Here is a 23,667-nt window from a genome sequence, read left to right on the forward strand (position 1 = left end):
TGGCAGCTTGGCATGAGTGGTATGTTTGGTACTACTCGATTGTCTATAACTTTGATCTGTGGCCCTAATGGTAATCTGGAGGAGTTCCTTACTGAATTATTTCCCAGGCTTTCCCACTTCCATAATGATGTCAAAATAAAATGGTGACATTAATGTGGCCTTTGACTCACTTAGTCGGTTCTCAGCCCCGACAGGATGAACCTTGCCTGCCAACTGCTCTGATTCAGCTGTAGTCTGTTTTAGTAACTCCTGAGGCGGAAAGCCGGGAGCTTTTAAGTTTGTTTCGTGACATTCTTTTCATTATTGCATTTTGCTTGTTAAATTGAACCTAATCCTTTAAATTGAAACTCGCGCTGGCACTAGACCCAATTTTTAAATAAAGCACCTAATTTGCGAAACATACCTTGACTTGCTGCTTTGCCTCAGCTTACCCGGTCTAGACGAGTAGGCACTGGACAGGGGACGCTGAAAACACCACTGGAATCTGCCGATCGATTTCCGCCGCCATCTTGGGAGGAAATTGGAGCGGGCAGTGGGCTAGTTGTTGTGGCGCTGCTGAGATAAAATTTACTCCTCTGTATCTTAGCGCAGCGGATGCGTGCAGCGGGCGTGCCGGCGGCGTGCCGAAGGCGCGCCAAAGGCAAGCCCGTCTGAGCCCGTCCGACCCTGGCCCGGGCCCAGGGACAGAACCCCTGGTAAAAAACTAGGGAAAACACCATCCACCATACTCCCACAAAACCAACTAAGTAAGACAGGGACCTTTATATATGACGCCGAAACTCTAAAAACTATCAGGGAGCCCATAATGGCCAAGTGTGTTAGAGCCCACAATATCTTGGAGCCTTTTCTCTGCAATTCCTGTGGATTTTCATTACTCTCAAAGGGAACTGAGAATCTTTCGCATAGGAAAAAATGCAATAAACCCACAACATATAATATGATTAGTATAAATTGCCGGTCACTCCCCAAACATAGTGCTAATATGTTTGACCTCCTTTTCAATGAAAAAGCGGACGCAGTTTTTCTCACAGAAACAAGACTCCAGGACAGTTCGGGACCAAACATAGCAACAGCCCTACCCTCAGACTATGCTATAGTAAGAGTAGATCGTGCCAAAAAAATAGGAGGGGGAATTGCAGTAATTTTTGAAAAAAACCTATAGCTGCATTCTTGATCAACTTCCCATTACATCATGTGAAGCTGCCCTCTTTAAACTTACCCTGTCTTCCTACTTCACTTTCTCTGGGATACTAATATATAGACCTCCCGATTCAATGACAAATTGGATTTCGGTACTAATGGGAGAAATTTCTGTCCAGATAACAATTAAGGCCAACTTTACAGTATTAGGAGACCTTAATCTCCACTTAGAAGATCTCGCCTGTAGAAATAGCACTAGACTTATCGCGGACATGGCCTCTCAAAATCTTAAGCTGGTAAATGAAGGACCTACTCACAGAGCAGGGCATTTTTTAGATCCCATTTTTACCAACTTAGACAAAATCACCTGCTCACCAGCACTACCAACAATCTGGTCTGACAACCACCAGATAAAATTTTCCTTGATATCACCCCATAATACAAACAGAGGAACTGACACAATTCGCACAGAGAATCCGCAAAGAAACTGGAAGAGGCTAGACGTAGCGAAAATGAATAAATGTCTAGAGGCGCACACACCGTCGATGAAGCAACAGATAGACCCCCTAGCCAATGATGTCCAATGCTGGCTCAACAAAGCTGTGGACCTATGTCTACCGACCTCCAAACAAAATAAAATTACACATCATCCCCCAGCACCATGGTATACCAATTCTTTGAAGATGTCCAAATCTAGCTGTAAAACTCTTGAAAGACGCTGGAGAAAAAACTATTACCCCATAGACAAAATAGCGTATTAAGCCGCTTTAAGCGAATACCATAAGGAATGCAAGCTAGCACGTGCCACCTTAGTGAATCAAACCATCTCTAAGGCCTCAAACTGTGCAAAAATGCTCTTTAACACAGTGAAAATGTTGGCTGGCTCTGATGCAATAGCCAAACCACCTACTCTGTCACTATCCAAATGTGAAGAACTAGCGAACTTCTTCATAGAAAAAGTGGAAGGTATCTATCAAGATATCATCTAACAGGACACGGAGGCCCCAAGGCCAAAGGTCACTGCATCAGATGGTATGCAGAATTCCAATCGAGGAAGGTTCGAGTATGAACTAAAAGATTGGCCCCTATTAACTACGAATACTGTTAAAGACCTACTAAATTCAATCAAATCGGGGTCACCAAGAGACCCTATTCCAGCTAACATTCTCAAGCAGTTAAATCTATCTGTGATACCTACTATAACGCAGGTACTTAACATGTCAATTAAAGAGGCCAAAGTTCCCTCCCTTTGGAAGCATGCCATGATTCACCCCTTGCTGAAAAAACCTAACGCGGATGCAGCGGATACGAAAAACTACCGTCCCATTTCCTTACTTGCAATCTTATCAAACATTTTAGAAAAACATATCCATTTTCAGTTGACACAATACGTGAACATTCCCCAACTGCTTCATCAGTCACAGTCCGGATTTAGGGCGGGTTTTTCAACGGAAACCACACTCCTGGGCGTGACAGGGACAATCCGCCAGAAATTGGAGAGAGAAGAAACAGTAGCGCTCATCCTATTGGATTTGAGCGCTGCTTTCGATACCATCTCACACAAGGTGCTCTTAAACACTCTGAGCAACATAGGAATTAGTGGGGATGCTCTGAAATGGATCCAGGATTTTCTCTCTAACAGGACATTTCAAGTCTTCTCTCAAAATGCATGTCCTGAAACTCATTCTTTCAGTCATGGCGTACCACAGGGATCCATCCTGAGTCCTCTTCTCTTCAACCTCTATGTTAAGCCTTTGGCTGAGTTAGTTGAAGAGTCGGGACTCACGATATATTCCTATGCAGATGATTCAAAAATTATTTTTTCATTTGGCGGCTCAAAACGTAAATGACATCTCCACGCTCAAAACTGGACTGACCAATATCGCAACCTGGATGAAGGATTTTTTTTTTAAACTTAATGGAGAAAAAACAGAGGTTGTCATTTTAGGGAAACAGATACATCTATGGAGCCATCAACATTGGCCAGAGAAAATGGGCAACCTCCCTAACCCAGTTCCGCAAGTACGTAACCTAGGGGTACTCCTAGATGATACCTTGAGCATGCATGCACAATCAGTTAGAGTATTTAACAACAAGGGGTGGTGATGGACAGAGTTTCTGAATTAAGCAGAATACTCTCACCCAGTCAAGAGATCAGGGCTAGATCCAACACCGTTTTTTAGCTCACTGCACCATCCCAGTTCAGAACCTGGCTATATGCAAATTAGTCTGTTCCTGTCCCAGTGCATGATGGGAACAGGGCAAACCAAACTACCAAGCCAATTCTTACACTGGGAAGGAAACAAGCTTCCGGGGACCGGTTTCTGGTATTTCAGCCGTCGTCGGCCCGGCTTGCTTGAATCCTGATGGTGCAATGAGCAAGGGACTCACATCTGAGTATACCCTTCCATGCTTAGGGTGGACAAAATATTTAACAACAAGGGGTGGTGATGGACAGAGTTTCTGAATTAAGCAGAATACTCTCACCCAGTCAAGAGATCAGGGCTAGATCCAACACCGTTTTTTAGCTCACTCTACCATCCCAGTTCAGAACCTGGCTATATGCAAATTAGTCTGTTCCTGTCCCAGTGCATGATGGGAACAGGGCAAACCAAACTACCAAGCCAATTCTTACACTGGGAAGGAAACAAGCTTCCGGGGACCGGTTTCTGGCATTTCAGCCGTCGTCGGCCCGGCTTGCTTGAATCCTGATGGTGCAATGGTGAAGAATTGGCTTGGTAGTTTGATCTGCCCTGTTCCCATGATGCACTGGGCTAGGGACAGACTAATTTGAATATAGCCAGGTTCTGAGCTGGGATGGGGCAGTGAGCTAAATAACGGTGATGGATCAAGCCCTGATCTTTGGACTGGGTAAGAGTGGTCTGCCTAATTCAGACACTCTGTTCATCACCACCCCCTTTTCTGAATCGTTTTTGGCCACTATAGGTGTGGCAGGGTATACTCAGACATGAGTCCCTTGCTCACTGCTCCATCAGGATTCAAGCAAGCCGGGCCGACGACGGCTGAAAAGCCAGAAACCGGTCCCCGGAAGCTTGTCTCCTTTCTGGTGAAGAATTGGCTTGGTAGTTTGGTCTGCCCTGTTCCCATGATGCACTGGGCCAGGGACAGACTAATTTGCATATAGCCAGGTTCTGAGCTGGGATGGGGCAGTGAGCTAAATAACGGTGATGGATCAAGCCCTGATCTTTGGACTGGGTAAGAGTGGTCTGCTTAATTCAGACACTCTGTTCATCACCACCCCCTTTTCTGAATCGTTTTTGGCCACTATAGGTGTGGCAGGGTATACTCAGACATGAGTCCCTTGCTCACTGCTCCATCAGGATTCAAGCAAGCCGGGCCGACGACGGCTGAAATGCCAGAAACCGGTCCCCGGAAGCTTGTCTCCTTTCTGGTGAAGAATTGGCTTGGTAGTTTGGTCTGCCCTGTTCCCATGATGCACTGGGCCAGGGACAGACTAATTTGCATATAGCCAGGTTCTGAGCTGGGATGGGGCAGTGAGCTAAATAACGGTGATGGATCAAGCCCTGATCTTTGGACTGGGTAAGAGTGGTCTGCTTAATTCAGACACTCTGTTCATCACCACCCCCTTTTCTGAATCGTTTTTGGCCACTATAGGTGTGGCAGGGTATACTCAGACATGAGTCCCTTGCTCACTGCTCCATCAGGATTCAAGCAAGCCGGGCCGACGACGGCTGAAATGCCAGAAACCGGTCCCCGGAAGCTTGTCTCCTTTCTGGTGAAGAATTGGCTTGGTAGTTTGGTCTGCCCTGTTCCCATGATGCACTGGGCCAGGGACAGACTAATTTGCATATAGCCAGGTTCTGAGCTGGGATGGGGCAGTGAGCTAAATAACGGTGATGGATCAAGCCCTGATCTTTGGACTGGGTAAGAGTGGTCTGCTTAATTCAGACACTCTGTTCATCACCACCCCTTTTTTGAATCGTTTTTGGCCACTATAGGTGTGGCAGGGTATACTCAGACATGAGTCCCTTGCTCACTGCTCCATCAGGATTCAAGCAAGCCGGGCCGACGACGGCTGAAATGCCAGAAACCGGTCCCCGGAAGCTTGTCTCCTTTCTGGTGAAGAATTGGCTTGGTAGTTTGGTCTGCCCTGTTCCCATGATGCACTGGGCCAGGGACAGACTAATTTGCATATAGCCAGGTTCTGAGCTCGGATGGGGCAGTGAGCTTAATAACGGTGATGGATCAAGCCCTGATCTTTGGACTGGGTAAGAGTGGTCTGCTTAATTCAGACACTCTGTTCATCACCACCCCCTTTTCTGAATCGTTTTTGGCCACTATAGGTGTGGCAGGGTATACTCAGACATGAGTCCCTTGCTCACTGCTCCATCAGGATTCAAGCAAGCCGGGCCGACGACGGCTGAAATGCCAGAAACCGGTCCCCGGAAGCTTGTCTCCTTTCTGGTGAAGAATTGGCTTGGTAGTTTGGTCTGCCCTGTTCCCATGATGCACTGGGCCAGGGACAGACTAATTTGCATATAGCCAGGTTCTGAGCTGGGATAGGGCAGTGAGCTAAATAACGGTGATGGATCAAGCCCTGATCTTTGGACTGGGTAAGAGTGGTCTGCTTAATTCAGACACTCTGTTCATCAGCACCCCCTTTTCTGAATCGTTTTTGGCCACTATAGGTGTGGCAGGGTATACTCAGACATGAGTCCCTTGCTCACTGCTCCATCAGGATTCAAGCAAGCCGGGCCGACGACGGCTGAAATGCCAGAAACCGGTCCCCGGAAGCTTGTCTCCTTTCTGGTGAAGAATTGGCTTGGTAGTTTGGTCTGCCCTGTTCCCATGATGCACTGGGCCAGGGACAGACTAATTTGCATATAGCCAGGTTCTGAGCTGGGATGGGGCAGTGAGCTAAATACCGGTGATGGATCAAGCCCCGATCTTTGGACTGGGTAAGAGTGGTCTGCTTAATTTAGACACTCTGTTCATCACCACCCCCTTTTCTGAATCAATCAGTTAGAGTGGCAGCCACCTGTTTTCTATCATACGGTGGCTGAGGAAAATCTGCTGGATGCTCCCTGAGTCAACCAAAAAAACGGTGGTGAATGCCTTAATAACATCCCGCTTAGATTACAGAAATGTCCTTTACCTAGGATCAAATAAGGCTAACCTACAGTTGGCCCAAAACGCGGCAGTCAGATTATTATGTAAGGTACCTAAAAGGGAATCAGTTTCTGCATTCCGACGTAAACTTCATTGGCTTAACATTGAGAATCGAGTGAAATTTAAAGCACTCACTTATATGTATAAAATAAAAGCCAACATAGCTCCGAAGTACCTCTGCTCACAGGCAAATACCTATATCCCATCCAGGAACCTCAGATCAGCCACTCAGGGCTGTTTTAGGATCCCTAAATTTAAGCGCACTCGCATAGGAGGAAAATCCTTTGCCTACTTAGGCCCGTCTCACTGGAACTCTCTCCCCATTTCATTGAGAAATGAGCCTAACTACTCCAGTTTCCGAAAGTTGCTAAAAACTTGGCTATTCGATAAATAAGACTCTTTTTCCATCTGTAACAGCAAAGATGCGCCGGGAAACCCTTTTTGGGTAGCCGATGCGCAGTACAAGTGCAAAAAATAAATATATAAATAAATATGTTGGACTTGAATTTGACAGAAGCCTGGCGCCACTACCACCCTCAAGAGCCAGAATGCACGTTCTATTCTAATGTCCATAGAATGTATTATAGAATTGATATTTATTTCATCTCCCGGTCTCTATTGCCCTGTCTTGTGGATACCAAAGTCATTGTCAGCAATATCTGTGACCATGCCCCAGATTCGATGACACTTTGCTTGGTGGCTCAAAATCACCTGCTCCCTCAGTCGAGGATTCTCAAAGAGGTGGTACTTCGGGACCCAGTTCTCAATGATCATATTAAGGACACTATTGAACACTATTTCCCTGAAAATTATATGGGTGATGTGTCACCTGAAACCCTGTGGGATGCTGCAAAGGAGTTTTCTTCGGGTGTGTTAGAATTGGGGGTCTCTGGTTGGCACAGGTAGGTACTGGTGACAAGCAGGGACCCTCTCCTCGAGTCAGGGCAAGGGAATTACCCTCTCAAAATAACCCCTGCTCAACCTCTAGGTGGCGTGGTGCGAGCAGTCAAGGCTTATTTGAGAGGCAATGTAAGTTAAGCATTTGTGACCACATACAGTAACCCAGTGACAACACTACAAATGGACACCACACAGGTTTTATATAAAAAATAAATATACTTTATACAGAGTTACCACAAGACCAGTAAACGACAAAAATAATCCACAGTACTATTAGATTTCAAGAATTTAGGTTAAAAAGGCTTGTGTGCGAGTCGGTAGCCTTGTCCGGCCACAGCGTTGCTGAAAAGAACACAGGGTCCCACAAATCCAGCGGACTGCGGTGGTCCGGGCCCACTCAAATGTCGACAGACTCAGTCACAGTACCTTTTCCTTGGAACGACCGGCACGGATGTGCGAGCCTGTTCCAGGGTTCGTCGCGTTGTAGAAAAAGAAAGCGTTGCAGGTCACGGTGTCCTTCCAGTCACGGTTGCAGGCTACGGCTCGTTGATGGCATCGAGACGGAGTCGGTGAGCCCAGAGCTTGCGTTGTTCGAGGTGGACGTTGCTCGTTGCAGTGCTTCCAGCTTTACGGTGCGGCAACAGAGCCAGAGTTCGGGAGCTGGTGTCGATCAGTCTGAACAGCGGTGCGAGTCGGGCGGTGTGTTGCAAAGCGTGCGAGGCTGTGCTCAACTCCGGTGCAGTCACAGGACTTGAAGTCAGCAGCAGTGACAGCGTCAGTCAGACCAGTTCGATTCGGTGTAGCGAGGCGTTGCACGGTGCAGGCTATGGCTCATTGACAGCGTCAGGACGGAGTCAGTGAGCGCAGAGCTTGCACTATTCGAGGCGGACGTTGCTTGGTGCGGTGCCTACAGGACACCGGACCGGTCGTGAGAGTCGGTCACAGCTCCCTGCCTCTGTAGCCACTTGTATCCAGCAGCAATTCACAAAGGCTGGTGAAGTCCACTGTTCCTGGGACTTTGTTTAGGGGGCAAGCTCTCTTCCAAGCCATTGGAGATCTTTGCACAAGTTGAAAATAAAGGTAAAGTCCACAAAGTCCTTTCTCCTCTCTTTGGCAGTCAGGCAACCACTGTAGGCCAATCCCCCAAGCAGCACTTCAGCTTGGGAATAGTCTCTCCTCAGTTTCTTCGGGTGGTTCCTTCTCCTCAGCAGAGGTTTTGTCTTGTCAGTTCCAGGAGTGATCTAATTTCTTGGGCTCAGGATCCCAATACTTATACCTCAACATCCTTTGTTCTCTGAGTGGAGAGGGTACCCAGTTCAAGCCAGTTCTGAAGCACTCTGTTTACCAGACTTCTCCTTCCCTTTCACAGCACAGGGCAGGCACATCAGACGCCCCACAGGAGGTGGAGCCAGCATTGTGGAAGGCAGTCTTCCTTCTCTTCTTTCAGTGTGCAAGGCAGAGACATCAGACACACCACAGGGGGTGAAGCCAGCATTGTAGAGGGAAGGCCCAGCCATATTCAGGTCCCAGGTGCGACTCCTCCCTCCCATCTAGATGCAGATCTCCCCATTCACCTCCGGGCAGCCCCAGCCTGTCTCCTGGAATTCCCCAGTCCTGTCACACACAAACCCAGACAAGGAATACACAACCTAGCAGAGGCGCGCTAAAATGGTTAGGCTAGCAAATACCTACTTTCTAAAAGTGGTATTTGCAAACACAGAATATTAAAATAAACTTTACTAAAAGATGTATTTTATTATTCTGAGTCCAGGCATACTAAACTCAAATTTCTACCATGTTCCCTGAGTCTGCTAGGATTATAAACATGTAACAATCCTGCAGCCCATTCTGGCCTATGAAGAACAGGTAGCCTTGCAATAGTGAAACACAAAAATGGCTGTAATTCACTATTAGGACATGCCACACACATCAGGGCTTGTCCTACCTTATACTTACAATGCACCCTGCCCTTGGGCCTACCATAGGGGTGACTATCATGAAGAAAAGGGAAGGTTTAGAGACTGGTAAGTGGGTGAACTTGCCCAGTCAGCATGACAGTACCAGACTGCACGCAGGCTCTGCAATGGCAGACCTTAGACAAATTTTACAAGGCCGCTTCTGTGGGTGGCACAACCAGTGCTGCAAGCCCACTAGCAGCATTTGGATTTACACGCCCTGGGCACACTCAGTGCACTGTACTAGGGTCTGACAAGTAAACCAAGTATCCAATCATGGAATCACTAATCAATACATGCATTTATTTACAGTAGGGAGAGCATATGCACTTTACCACTGATCAGCAGTGGTAAAGTGCCCAGCGTCATAAAATACCCAACAACAGGTCAGAAAAAGTATAGGAGGAAGGCACAAAGTTCAGGGATGACCCTACAAAAAGGTCCAAGTCCAACAGGGTGGAACTTATTTCACACTTGGCAGCCTTTGAAATGGCGAACAAGCTTCACCAACAGGAGCTTGAGAACCAGATCCGGCAGACGGAGACGCACAATAGAGAGGAGGCTCCAACAGTCCTTTGAGGGATTTGGGGCAGCTTAGATGCAAGTTTGAACATCTATTAATGACATTGGCTGCTAAGACGCTTCTGTATGTAAACTAAGCCTACTATGAGACAGGGGATAAAGAAGACCAACTCCTGGCACATACATTATGCATTGTTCCTACCTGTAGCCATATTGTGAAAACTGGCGGTTGCACCCATCAAGAGACAGAGGAGACCCTTGAGATCTTCAATAGTTACTACTTCACTCTCTACAAGGCTCAACAGCTTGATGCTCAGCGCCAAAACATATACTTGAGCGCCTATGTTACCGAATAGATCTGAGGAGTTGTGCCTTCAGAAGGATGACATCACGCTGGATGAGGTTGGAGAGGTAATTTGCTGCCTCTCTACCCATAAGGTCTTTGGCCCCGACAGCTATACCGCAACATTTTATATATCTTATGCCTTCCACCTGATGGATCCTTTAGTATAGGTATTTTACTCTTTTTTGAGGACTGGAGTAGTCACAGATACTATGCTGGAGTCAAAGATTACACTTCTCCTAAAAATGGGTAAGCCTGCCACACTAAGGTCCTGGATAAAATCTCCCTACAACATAAAATGAAAACTTTTATTCTGGTCAACTTTCAGAAACCTTTCACTAAGCTTAAAATGCATCGCTCCTATTCCCGGTCTTTTCAGCTCACACAAGGCACCCATCAGGATTGTCCCCTTCAATATTTGCCCTTATGATGGAACCATTTGTGGCTAAAGTTAGGGCTAACCCTCCCATTAGTGGTCTGGTGATTAATGTGGTAGAACATAAGCTTGCTTTATTCACCAATGATATTCTTTGTTTCTCACATCACTGTTCCAGCATTGATGGAGTAGCTTGATGCCTTCTCTCAGATGTCCGACTTCAAAATTAATTTTACTAAGTCAAAGGGTATGGGGATTGCTGATCCCTACAACTGTTGTTAGGGCCCAATTCAAGGCTGTGGTTTTCAATAGGAGACGTCATCCATTACTGATCTATAGATACATCTGCTGCCTCTGATGAAAGATTTACATGCTTGCAACATCCCCCCTCAACTCACGGCCCACTTTAAGGATTAATATAATTTGTGAAAACTTGAGATCTTGAAGTTAGGCAGACTCAACAGTGTGAAAACGAATTGTATGCCTTGGTTGTTCTCCAGACCTTCCATTGGCACTTGCTTTTTCAGTTTGTATACATATCCATGCAAAACTCCTGGATTTTATATGGGGCGGTAAGGCAGGAGCAGTGCTGAGAAGACCGGTTTCGGAGGATGGCCTGGGATTCCCGAATGTCTCCGCCTATGTCTTGGTGGCATCACTCTGCCCCTCCCTAGATTGGAACCACCACCCTTACAGGAAACTCTGGGTTCAAATGAAGCAGGCTTTTTCTTCTTCTCCATTGTCAGGGTTGCTGAGGCTTCTGAAGCTTTCGAGGGCAAACCCTCCCCCATTGTTACCTTTAGCATCTTTGTTCCCCGCTTATTGGAGAGAGGTATGCCAGTGTAAGGCATTCCTGAACTACCCTTTCTGGCTCACCCCTTTGATGCACAATCCTAATTTTCCCCTGGCTGTGGCCCACCTAGTCTCAATTCATTGGGCTCAGATGAGTAACCCTTTTTTGTGATTTAAAGCTAAGGTTGGAATTGCTTACAAAATTTGACGTAACTCAATACAACAGCTTTAGATTGACTCAAGCACTCTTTTAAGGCCTTTGACCGAAATAAATTGTTTTTTAAAATTTGATTTGACTCAAGCACTCCATCAGACGGGCAGGCCCTTCAAGTGTCTGGACTTCCAGCGTGATAAGCATCACATAGAGTCACTCTGGATGTATGTTGTTTCAACGCATGCTATTACAACGCACGCCTTTACGACGCAAGTTTTACAACGCTAGTCATTACAATGACTTGCGTTGGGGGGCGCTGGATAGTGAATAGTTTAATTTACTATTCTAACTCCAGTCCCCGTGGATAGTAGGGAAGGTGTTGGATAGTAAATTAAAACTATTCCCTATCCTAGAGCGCCCCCCAGTGCAATTCGTTGTAAAAGTTGCATTGTAATGGTTACGTCGTAAAGGCACCTCGTTGTAAAAGTTGCGTTGTAAACGCTGTTCCCCGTCACTCTATCTCACTAACGTCCATCATAAAGACATATCTTGCCTCTACCATTATCTCTTACAGTTGACCCCTCTTCGCAAGCATGCCTATGTACAGTAATGAGAGAGGTAGTTGACTACAGAGATATCTGATGACACTTTGGGGGGGCATTTGGCAAAGTGCGGCTAAATCTTCAATTTGTCTCCGCTATAAAGAGAACACCTACAAGATATTGACACACTAGTATCTTACACCTGTTAGACTGGATAAGATGTTTAGGAGTTCGGATTTGTGATGGAAGGGGTGTGGAGAGAGGAGGACTTTTCCACACACATTCTGGGTTGAGATTCAAGGTACATTGCAATCCATGACCAATATTCAACTCTCACCAAATCACTGACGCTTCTCTTAGGTGAACCAGGGGGTCAATAGAAGTATTCCCTATGTGCCACTTGCACTCTCACCTCATGGTGGCATGGTTGTGTGTGGTGCAGATATGGAAGCAACCTCTTCCTCCTTATTTAAATATGTGGTGGGGAAAGGTGTGGTCCATTTACATAATGGAGAAGTTGACTGCTATTATTCGAGACTGGGTGGCCAAATTTGATGTTATATGGCAGACCTTTACTACCCGCATCAAGGGTCCAGGGTAATAATCATCTCTGATATCCACATTACATCCTCTGCTGACCCTGTGGAGGGATCTTGTGACATGTAATGTCTGTGTCTGTGCTCATGGCGGGGCAGCAGGACGCTGTATCGATTATTCCCAAAATGCCTGGGTGTGGATGTTATGCTATTCCATCCACTTTTCTTCTTTTTTTTTTGTTTTTATTGAGCAAGCATCATTATTCCTGGCAGATTTGTGCAATGTGTCTTGTTTACTTTTTTGGGGGGGGGGGAATGCTAAATAAAATCTCTTAAAAATACAAGGGGATCAGTAGAGCACATTGTGAGTTTGTGACCTTAGAAGTTAACCGGAGGAGGTCCAGAGGTCTACCAGAGGGCATTTCTCTGGAAGGTGAAGTTCAGGTTTTCCTAGAACTAAAAGTCTTCACCAATGTGCACAGTGCACTTTTGGACAGGAGCACAAATCTGAATTTAAACAATTGAGACAGCCTTTCCTCATGGTGGGTCAGTCAGTCAAAATGTATTGTATGATTAATTAAAATCTTTACAATCATCCCAAAAAATACAAAAATAGAAATGTCTTTACTGTCACAATTAATACCAAACAACGTTAAAAGTTACTCATTAGTTGTATAACTTGGGTCCATATGATTGGCTTGCGTATAAAATGTTATAAATGCAATAATTAAAATGTAGGTCTAGTCTAGCTTCTATGATCCTGCCTACTTAGTAAACTCTTAATCTGTTTTACATTCAGTCCATATGTTGCGCGGTTGGCCCATACGGTCCAAGCCTGGAGAATCATTCTTTTCTATTTTCCTCCTGATCGGCTTGCCATAAGCGTTTTCTTAACTCTGCCAGGAATTTTACTCCCCCGCTGGCCAGAATTATGGAGGAGCCACCCAGCCAGCTTATAACAGCCTGTCTGCATGTGTGAATATTCTGTTCATTAAAAATGGGTTTTAAATACCATCTCCTCAGGACCATGACTGCTGGACATACGCATTATAGATGGGTTAAAGATTCCTTTTTATAGCCACACAGTCTATACTGCGCTGTTTGTTTTTTGTGTTTCCAGGATGGCTGTAGATCTTTTAAAGCATGCTGACCCACTTGATAGTCTGTGTAGCTCTTTTTTAAATGCCCGCTAAAGTGTGATACTAGGTATGCTTGAGTTTTAAGTGATTTGTAGGAGGTAATGACGGTCCACCTATGTCGACGTTTAGAGATTGTGTTTTTATCCTCCAAAAAAGATATCTTTTTTGCTGCATCATTGACCGCTTTACTCATACTTGCTTTGTCTGCCCTGTTTTCCCATACTGTTTTATTTCAAGGTCGGCCAAACAAGTTTTCAAATAACTTCCCCAGGAACTCGATGCTTCTTGGTCCACCTGATACATGATTTCTTCCCAGCATATACTGTCCATGTGTCTGGGTCTGCAGAACAAAGTTTTTGGCATAGCTTCACGAAGCCACTCAAGCTCCGAAATTTCTGATGTTGGAGGCCAAATTCGAGCCGCACTTGCGATGGGGAGGCAGATTTTGGCAGGTTGAAAATGGCCTTGTAGATCTTCGTCTGGAGGTCATTTAGTAGGTCCGCCTCCTTGCCACACCAAGTGACTAAACCGTAAGACAAGGTGGCCAGATTTGAGCATCCATGCCCTTTAAAAGATGGTTGTGATTCGGGCAATCCAATTTTGTTTTTAGTAATCGATATGCAAAAATTAGCAATTGCGCTTTGGCTTTTATTGCCAATTTATGCTCCTTGTGTGTTAAGCCCTGCCCTATTATTATACCAAGGTATTTATAGGACCCTTGCTCTTCCACTGTTGCCCCATTCAGCGTCCATTTGAACTTGATTTTTTTTTTGATCCACTAAGCGAACAACTTTTGTTTTTGCTTTGTTTAGTTCCAATTTTTTCTGGTTCAAATAGGATGATAGGTTAATTATTGCTCTTTGTAGGCCTATTGGAGTTTGGCTTAGCACTACAATGTCGTCCTTATATTGTAATATAGTAATCGGCTTGTTGGCTATAATCAGCGGATGACAATCGGCTGCTTCCATGACTTTGCTGATGTCTGAAAGGACCAAGTTGAATAGGCTTGGTGCTAACACGCATCCTTGTTTTAGGCCTTGATGCATGTCAATGCTCGAAGTTGTGCTGCATCCGTCGCCTAATTTCACTCTTGCCCAAGTGTCGCTGTGTAGGGCGATTATTGCGTTTAGTAGTTGGCTCGGCAGTCCCCATGCATTTAGCTTTACCCAGAGATGCTCTCTGCTCACTCGGTCAAAAGCTGACTTTATGTCAACGAAACATGCGTACAGCCGTGTTCTCTTTTTTACTGGTTTTTCCATTAAAAGCGCCAAAATAGCCAAATTTTTTATTGTTCCCATCCCTTGCCTAAAGCCTGTTTGGAACTTGGGAATTATGTTCGTATCGTCCATCCAATTTCGCAGCAGTACTAGAAGGCAAGAAGCGTAAAGTTTGGCCTCAACATCAATTAAAGATATCAACCAATAATTCGCTGGCTTGCGATTGTCTCCCTTTTTAAATATTGGGTGTATTATATTCCCTTTCCAAGAGACAGGGAAGTCAGTATGTACATAAATATGGTTGAAGAGAGGCTTTAGGATCTCTGACCAGAAGTCTGGGTCATTCTTAAAAAGCGCGTTGGGCATCCCATTTGGACCTGCCACTCCTTCTGTCTTAAGTTTTAGTACTATGCCTCGCAATTGTTTGTTGGTGGTTAGAGAATTTTGTTCATTACCCCTTATCTTTTTTTCTCTATCTTAATTTTCTCCATTATCCTGACTCAAATTTATTTTTATTTCCCCCACTTCGAACACGGTCCCGTGGGAATTTTCAATGGTGCTTAAGTCTGTACTGCAGTACATGTTTTGCACTGTTGAACCCACATTTCCTCTCCAATTTCTATTTCTTGTTGGAGTCTTGCTCCTTTATTCAGATCGTTTATATTTGCTCCAGAAGGCCCTCCTGTTTGGCAAATTGCCTGCGCACAATAATTTGTTCCAGATGGTTTCCTTATGTGCAGTTATGGCGTTCATCAACATCTTCCTGTATACGTTCCTTACTTCCGTTAATTTACTATTATTTGTGCTTCTTCACATTCTTTTTGCCCACGTTTGTAGTCTGACCTCTCTTGTGACCCTTCTCTTTTGGTCTCGTAGGTCTGTGTTGAACCAATGCTCCCTCCTGGTGTTTAGTCTTCTTTGACTACCCGGCAATGCTGGAAATTTTCGGATAAGGACCTGGGCCAGCTGTTCCCAGTTATCTATGCGTTCATCCTCTGTCTGTAGCCCCAATTTACTCACATAATCCCTTGCTGTCTCCAGGATACTTTTCAAGCCCCTGTCTCGCCATTTTAGTTTTTTTAAGTTAAACTTATCGCCGTGTTGTATAAGGGAATTCATTTTTTGGGCCAAAGTGAGAGAGATGTTCATTCTCGTTATTTGGGGGAAGTGATGCGTTGGGCGAATTGAAATGTTTCGGTACTGGGGAGTAACTTATTACTAATAATTGTGAAGTCTTCTGTTGCGCGAGCCTTGCCACTCAAATACATAACAGCTGCTGGTATGTCGCCCTTTGTGTTGCCATTTAAAATTATCAATCCCAGGTCTTCTAGTATGTTCGTTATTTTTCGTCCAACACAGATCACTTGCGTCTTCCCTTCAACCTGGTTTTTAGTTATGAGGTTGCAGTTGAAGTCTCCTGAGATAAACATTGGGCATTGCGCGTAAGATCTTTGCATCGCTTTTATCAGGGACAATAAAGTAGAATATTTTTCTTTCTGGGTCTTCCTCTCTGGATGAATGTAGACATTAATCAGTAGAAGTTGCCACTTTTGTTTCTTTAGTGGGGAGTTGTCACTAATTTTAATCACTTGAACCCAATTAACTCCACGTCTTGTTCTTCTGTTAACCAATCGTACTTTTGGGCGACGTATATTGATAATTTGCCTTGTCGATGCCCAAAAGGTGAAAATCTTTCTGCGAAAATGTGGTGTTGTTTAAATCCTGGAATTGAAGTTGGGGTCATTTTCCATGTTTCCTGAAACAAGATTATGTCTTGTTGCTGAAAAAGGCTAGGGTTTCATGGTCCTGATCCATTTCTTTAAAACCGTGCAGCCTTCTTTACTTCTGGATTTGGTCCTGCGTCTCTGCTACCATTGTTATTTTTGAATCTTTGTTAGGTATGTTTTTTTCTTAACGCCTTTGGTACCCATGACCAATCCATTCTGTCCAGTGTTCGGCTTCCCACGTATTGTGTACTTACTGATGTGTTGGCCCTGCTTCCGATGGTTGATGATACTGGTGTGGTGGCACGAGCACCTCGTACTCATGTGCTCTGGCTTTTACGGCTTTATCTATCTTTTTTGAGTTTCTTGGACTATTTAGTAGGGGATAAGGGAACCTAGGACGTTTATGTAGCATTAAAGTAATTCCCCAGGCTCCAAATCTTGGTCTCACAGAATATATCTTGTCCACCAGGTCCTTTGTGGCCCAAGTTGTCAAGGATTCATCAGTGTCTGGATTTTGTCTTTTTTGTTGAAATTCAACGGCTATTAAATCCTGGGAGGTTATCCCTTTTAATTCTGAGATTTCCTTGAACAATTTTAACAAGTTCCCTCGATTCAGGATATCCTGCCTTCCTTTTGTAGGATATTCTGGCACGAATGTCAGTTTTGATTCGAACGCCTCTGTGTGATGAGGATGGCCTTCGGGCAATTGTGAGGTATCATCTTTAACAGCTGCAGAATTGTTGATTGTGATTGAGTCACACATGGTGTGAGCTTCTTGTCCGGTCGTTCTTCGTTCACCTCCATGTTTATTTCCTCTGTTTTTCCCAGAATCCTTGTTTTCCTTATCCTTGTTGGATTGGGGTCTGGTTCCCTGGTGGGTAGCATACATCGTTGGTCCTTACCAATTATTGTAACTTTCAACGAGTTATGCTTGGTTAGATGTTTAGTTGTTATTTTTTTCAGGTGCATTTTGTTTGTTAAATCTTCCTGTCTTCTTTGTGCATTCTGTGTTTAACTTCCCTTATTCCGATGTAGAAACTCCTCATCTATTGCTATTTTTTTATGCGTTTTGTCGCCAGAGGCGATTATGTCTATGATTTTGGATGTTCCTGTTTGCCCTACACCTTTGATTGGTTCAGGTTTTTCAGGTATCCGTGTTTCTTGTCTGCTTTTAGATTCTATTTCTTTTGTTGGTCGATGACCTTGATCTACAGGGAGAAGATTCGTCTTGGTTTTTTGAAGGGTGGGGGCGATGTTTACTACGGAGACAGGGCTGCTTTCCATTGGAACGGAACCTGAAGTATATTTCCGTTGAGTTACATCAGTTATTGCCACTCCGCATCGGGACATATTCAATAATTTGCTTTTGCCTCCACGGGGTGTTCTTGTGTTGAATATTGAAATGTTTTTTCCTGAGTCTATGCTTTGTTGCCTTTTGTATTTAAGCCTTGCCTTCCTTGCACGTTTTCTTTGCCTTTTTGTTGGTTTTACAAGGGGTGAGGTCTTGTGGGAGGTCTGTGTTGTTTCCATTAGATTATCTATTGTTTCCGGTTGCTTGTCGAATACCACTAGCTCTAGATCGTCTTTTGCTTTATTACTTAAATTTGTTATTAAGTTATTGCATTTTGAATTTGCCGGCATGTCCAGATTATGTTGCGTTTCCTTATTCTGCTTGTTATTACAGGTTAGTTTTACGCCCCCTAAAATGTCCTTTCAAAATGTCCGGTAGACTTGCCAATTTCTCGATTTTGCTCCCACAGCCGCAGTTAGGCTGTTGTTTATCTTTGTGTGTTTGAAGCTCCGGTTTCCCCCTGTTGGCGAGTAGCGACGTAAGTAAGTCAATGCTTGAGATGTGGCCAGCAATTAGGTTTATGAGGTCTATTTAGACTTCCATTTTATCGGATTGATAATTCAGCACCCTTATTGTTTGATCCAGGGTGCCTAGCAAGGACTGACTCCATTGAGTGCTTGGCTGTTTTTCTTGGCACTTCCGTGTAACCCCTAATTCATGATCAATCGTACTAACAGAGGAAATTGTTATAGGTGCTAAGAGATTCGAACAATTTAATTTAGTTAGAGAACCTCTGCTATCGTCTAGTGCAAACCGTTGTTGACCTTTATTAGCCAGGGGACTTAGTGGGGTAGAAACCACCATTCCCTGACTGCTCTGTTGAGCTTTAGTTCAAGTTACCTTGGGGTTCTTTGTTCTGGGTTAATATTTCCAAAATTTCTAAAAAACTGGGGTCATTAGATAAGGAAAGTGATTTAACCAGGGTTCCTCCTCTTGTGCTAGCTGCTTGGATGATTCACTGTGCTTTAATATTTCCTCCATTGCTTCCTTTGTGGGTCCCCTCAGTTTCTATGTCTCTGAGTTTTATACTACTGCTTGAGTTCTTTAGTTTTGATTTTGACGTGGTTTCCTCTATACTTCCCTTATTTACTGCACTTCTGGTTGTTTCCCTTGTATTTATTGGGGTTTTAAATTGGTGCACTTGTGCTGTTACTGTTACCGACTTACTCAATTGTTGATCTATCATTAGATTCTGTGGGGGTTGGTTCCCTATTAGAGCATCATTGATGTTAGTCGGGACTTGTGCCGGGGGGGATCTGTACTATGCGGAAAGATGGGGCTTGGCAATTTGGAAACCTGGGCTGTTGGTGCATAGATCGCCGCCATAGGATCCTTTAAGTAAAAGAATTTGTAAATCCCGGTTTTCCTTCTCGGGCTCAGCGTTGTTGTTTCGGGAGTCGGCGCTGAGACCAGCCTCTCTCGTGGTCTTGCAGACTTTCCTTTTTGGCTTGTAGGTGAGCCTTCCTCGAATGCTTTTTTTGTTTGTTTGTTTTTTTTTGCCTGTCGCCACTTGACAAACTTTCCCTGATCTCATTTCCTTCGTCCCTGCTTTATTCCTTAGCACTCCTTCTGTTTTGCTTGAACTTCTAGCCGTGAACTTGTGGTGGTCTTCTTGGCCACCGCGTCTTGATGGCAACTGAAACTGAGTGACCATGCACTCACCTGACGATGAGAGGGGGTGACTGCAGTGACTGCAGGTGGCTGCTGCTGACTGGACGGGTGGAAAGCTAATCCCAGCAGACTCCGCTATCACTGACACAGCCTCTGGCTTATCCTCCCCTATTGACTCTAATCCCGCTGTTGTCTGTGGTCAGTGGTCCGTCGTTACCGCTATCTCGACAGTCCTTGGTACCTCAGCAGCTTCTCACGGTCCACCTTATGAACCTTCAGTCCTCTATGGCCCCCCTTGATTCTGGAGGCTGGGACTGAGACGGGTTTTCTGGCTGCAAACCTCTATTACTGCTCGCCGCCCAGAGTTGCCTACGGGCATGGAGGCTCTTCCCACAGGGAGGCAGGTTGAGAGAAGAGGTGGTGGAAGGCAGAGGACAATGTTAACAGGTAGGCAAAGTAGCTGCCGACCCTCACTATGGGCAGGCAAAAGCTGGCACGGCATGTGAGGCAGGCAGGGCAAGGGGAGAGGAACCGGTAACGCCTGGACTCCACACCTTCGCTTTTCCTGTCTTGCCCAGCTCCAGTGATTCAACAGCGCTCACTCACTAGTGACTTGCGGGCTGTGTGGGCTTTGTGGTTTTCACGGGTTCCTGCAGGGATCGCGACACGCATGCTCTCGTGGCACGCTGGCTCACGCTAATAGCAGAGCCCACCACTCTCTCGGCCTTTGTCTCCGGTGTCTCCGGTTCCTCACTCCAGCTCCATGCAGCTCTCTGCTGCTACTGCTGCTGTCTTGCTGCCTGCCTGTAAGCTGGGGATCCTGGACTGGAATTCAAGTGTTAGTTGGTGTAGAGGGACTGCGACGTTGAATTTTTCAGGCTAATGTGGTACCCGTGACTACTGCCGAACCTCAATGATGTCCCAATGAGGTCCCAGTCAGCTCTAAGTCAGGAGACTGCCCCTAAAGGTCTCTGCACGATCTCTGCCGGAATGAAAATGACGCCGCTCCTGCTGCCGTGGCCAAAAGAGGAGAAGTACTCTGCTTACGGCTCCCGCGGCGCATCAAAAGGAAAGAAATGCTACAGAGGGGGAGAGAGATGCTTCGCGAGGCCACTCTTCACTCGTGGCCCCCGCGGCTCCTCCCGCGGCTCCTCACCACCGCTCACCACCGCTCCCGGCTCAGGCAGCTGCTCATCGGCTCCCCCGGCTTGCGGCACACCTCTGCTTGCGGCTCGTGGCTCACGGCTCGCAGATCGCGGGTCTCAAAACTCTCACAACTGCTTCTCCCAGGATGCATCATAGAGAACCACCACAGGCTCATGGTGGGTCATTGTACAGGTGTTTTCTCTGGGAAAGGATGCCTCACGCAGGAGACTCAAGGTTCATATCCTTTAGGAATTACCCATTGGTCTGTGATACATCCTTGTATATAAAGCTCTAGCTGATATTCGGACTCCTCACTTAAACATATACTTTTACAACCTTCTCTCTAATGGTGATTGGATACCTAGCAAGCACCATTTTCCTGCACTGAACTCTTGTTTCTGTCTCACAGTGATATTTTGTGATATAGCATTTGTTGGCTTTTTCAAAATAAATACTTTTTACATAGCACTCTGACAACCCTGGGTCTGGTGGTACATACATCTATTTGTTTAAAATAATTTCAGCTTTCAACTGTTGCTTTTTCTTTCTTTCGTGCCACTGTAGTTTGATTTCCTCTCCTGGATGCCAAACTGTCCCGGCACAATGCGCCAACCTCCCCCCAAGACCAAAGGCACAGCGACCCTGGAAAGTGTCCTCAAGAGCTTGCCCGAGGTGGGCACGACCACCAGCTTAATGGTGACTGTCAGGATCCTGAGTGATGAGCCCGGTGGCGTGGTAAGCATCCATTCTCTCCATGCATATGTTAGGAGTACCAAGTTGTTGGTAAACAGTACCTTCTTGTGACTTATTTGCTTAGGCAAAATTGGCATGACATTTTTCCAACACTGTTTTGTTACATACATAATAAAGTTTGATGGAATAAATGAACCTGAGAGGTGATTCAAGCTTTGAATAAAACAGCTGCTTTTGTAATAGGAATGCAACACACCAACAATAATACAATTATGCTTGGCATAGTACCTAGGTAGAGTCATTTACATTGTTGGCACAGTGTGCTTCTTTAATAGACTCATGAGGTGGCTTTTCAGAGTGATTTTGGAAACAGTGAGTGTGGGGCATTCCTTGGAAGCAGAGAGTACCAGTGATGCGGACTAGAATGGTGCAATCAGAATCTGTACACTGTGGTCTGGTTGTAACCAGTGAGTTCTGATAGTAAATTCCTGGAGGGAGCATAGCCCGGCACTACAGAGGTACTGTGAACAATTTATATGTTACTGTCAAGGGTTTGTAGAGGGTCGAAATTTCGACACTAGCCTCCCAGCGTTGTGCAAAAGGAAGTGGTGAGCATGTGTCTTGGCAGGTTGAGTAAGGTTTTGCATGCACAGTTCCGAACCCTGTCAAGTGAGGAGAAGAAACTGTTGCTGAGTCAATTGGTCTTGGTGGTGTGAAAAAGAAGACATGGCTGTTTCTCTGATATTTAACATGTGGTCGGGTGCTGCAGAGTCTGGCTGAGTATGAGAAAGTCTTGATGTCTCAATGACAATCTATAGATCTGGACTCTGCGATGCCAGTGTGGAGGTGGAGAGAAAGTACAGGCCCTCAGTTTTGGGGGGAAGTTCAAGGAGAAACATAAGAGCTTTCCCACATCTGACCGTAGAGGAGCAGTCAGATTCATGGGTAGAGGTTGTGAAAGGATAATATTTAGCTAATCAGTGTAAAGGCAACTAAAGCAGCCACATGGGAGGTCATAAAGAGAGCTGGTGTATGGGGAGGATAACAAGTGGGCCTAGGATAGACCCTTGAGGCCCAGAGTTGCCATGAGATCAGTGGTGACTGCTTACAGAGTGAGCTAAAACTTAAGAGAACCACTGAAAATCACATGGCGGGAGGGAGGCAAGTAAAGCTGATTCCATGTTTAGGCTGTTGTAAACCAACATGATCATTTAGAAAATATCCACCAGCATTCCTTGTTTTTTGTGTTGCTTCCCTTATATATTCTCTTGATTTATGACAATAAATGTTTCTTTTTTAAAGAGGCCTTTAGGCACATATCCTGATGAACTTTTTATTGAGGAAGAGCCCAAGCGGTGCATCAAGGCCTTCCAGGAACGCCTGTCCCAGATATCTGCAGAGATTGAAAGCAGAAACGCATCCTTGCCTCTCAAGTACAACTACATGAACCCCAAAGTGATTGAGAACAGCATCTCCATATAACTAACTAAACAACCAGCAAGAACATCCCACGCTCCTCCCTAGTCAGTAAATTGTATCTCTTAGCCCATATACCACTCTGTTCTAAATTCAGACCAGTCAGATATTAGCATCACTGGACCATGATCAGGAGTCCTTTCAAAAGTTCCAGTGTTCCAGGTGCTAAAAACAGAAACAGTGTTTTTGGAATAGGTCAAGTGCAGCAAGAGAGAAGCATCCACAGAAAGCAAGGCATTTTATTTACAATATAGATCTAATTGACATCTGGCAAATATATTCCAAACGTCTCTCTTAGAAGTACTTAAAAGATGAAGACACCCGAGATTTCTATGTTGTCCCTCAGTAAGTTTTAGATAACATTGATTCGAGGAGGGAAAGTGGTGTATTTGATGCATACCTGTCACCATTAGAGAAATCACTGAACAAACAATATTGTGGAATACAAATGTGGGCACACTGATTGTCTGTTCTTGCTTGTAAGAGACTTTAATAAACAATATTTGCAAATTAAAGACATGATCATAAAATGTGTCCTTTTCTTTGAATTATTTAGAGATGTGTACTTGTACCCCTTTTTAGGTCTCGCTGAACCAACGCGCATGCGTTGTTCAGCGAGAGTATGGTAAGGGCTCCCAAAAATACTCCCAAAGTCTGTAGGCAAATTGGGTACAGTGCATGTGCGCCGGGCAGGCACACCATTTGTCCGCCTGGGAGCAATTTCGCGGCCGCTTTGATGTTCTCAGTGAGCCACGTGGCCACTGAGAACATCAAAGCGGCCGTGGAAGTGCTCACCATTTGTCACCCCCTCTCTTCCTGCTGGCATTACCCCCTCCCTTCTCGCCCAGTCTTGTTTCCCTTGTTTTTATAGTACATCACACCACAAATCTCACATT

At 45.2% G+C, this 23,667-nt stretch overlaps 1 pseudogene; it reads left to right on the top strand.

Annotated features, from left to right (window-relative positions):
• Positions 1–22,890, top strand: part of LOC144797977 (polyunsaturated fatty acid lipoxygenase ALOX15B-like) — a 239,048-nt pseudogene extending 216,158 nt beyond the window's left edge.
• Positions 22,891–23,667: the final 777 nt, after the last annotated feature.

This window comes from Lissotriton helveticus, chromosome 12, assembly GCF_964261635.1.
Source record: "Lissotriton helveticus chromosome 12, aLisHel1.1, whole genome shotgun sequence".
NCBI classification, from domain to species: Eukaryota; Metazoa; Chordata; class Amphibia; order Caudata; family Salamandridae; genus Lissotriton; species Lissotriton helveticus.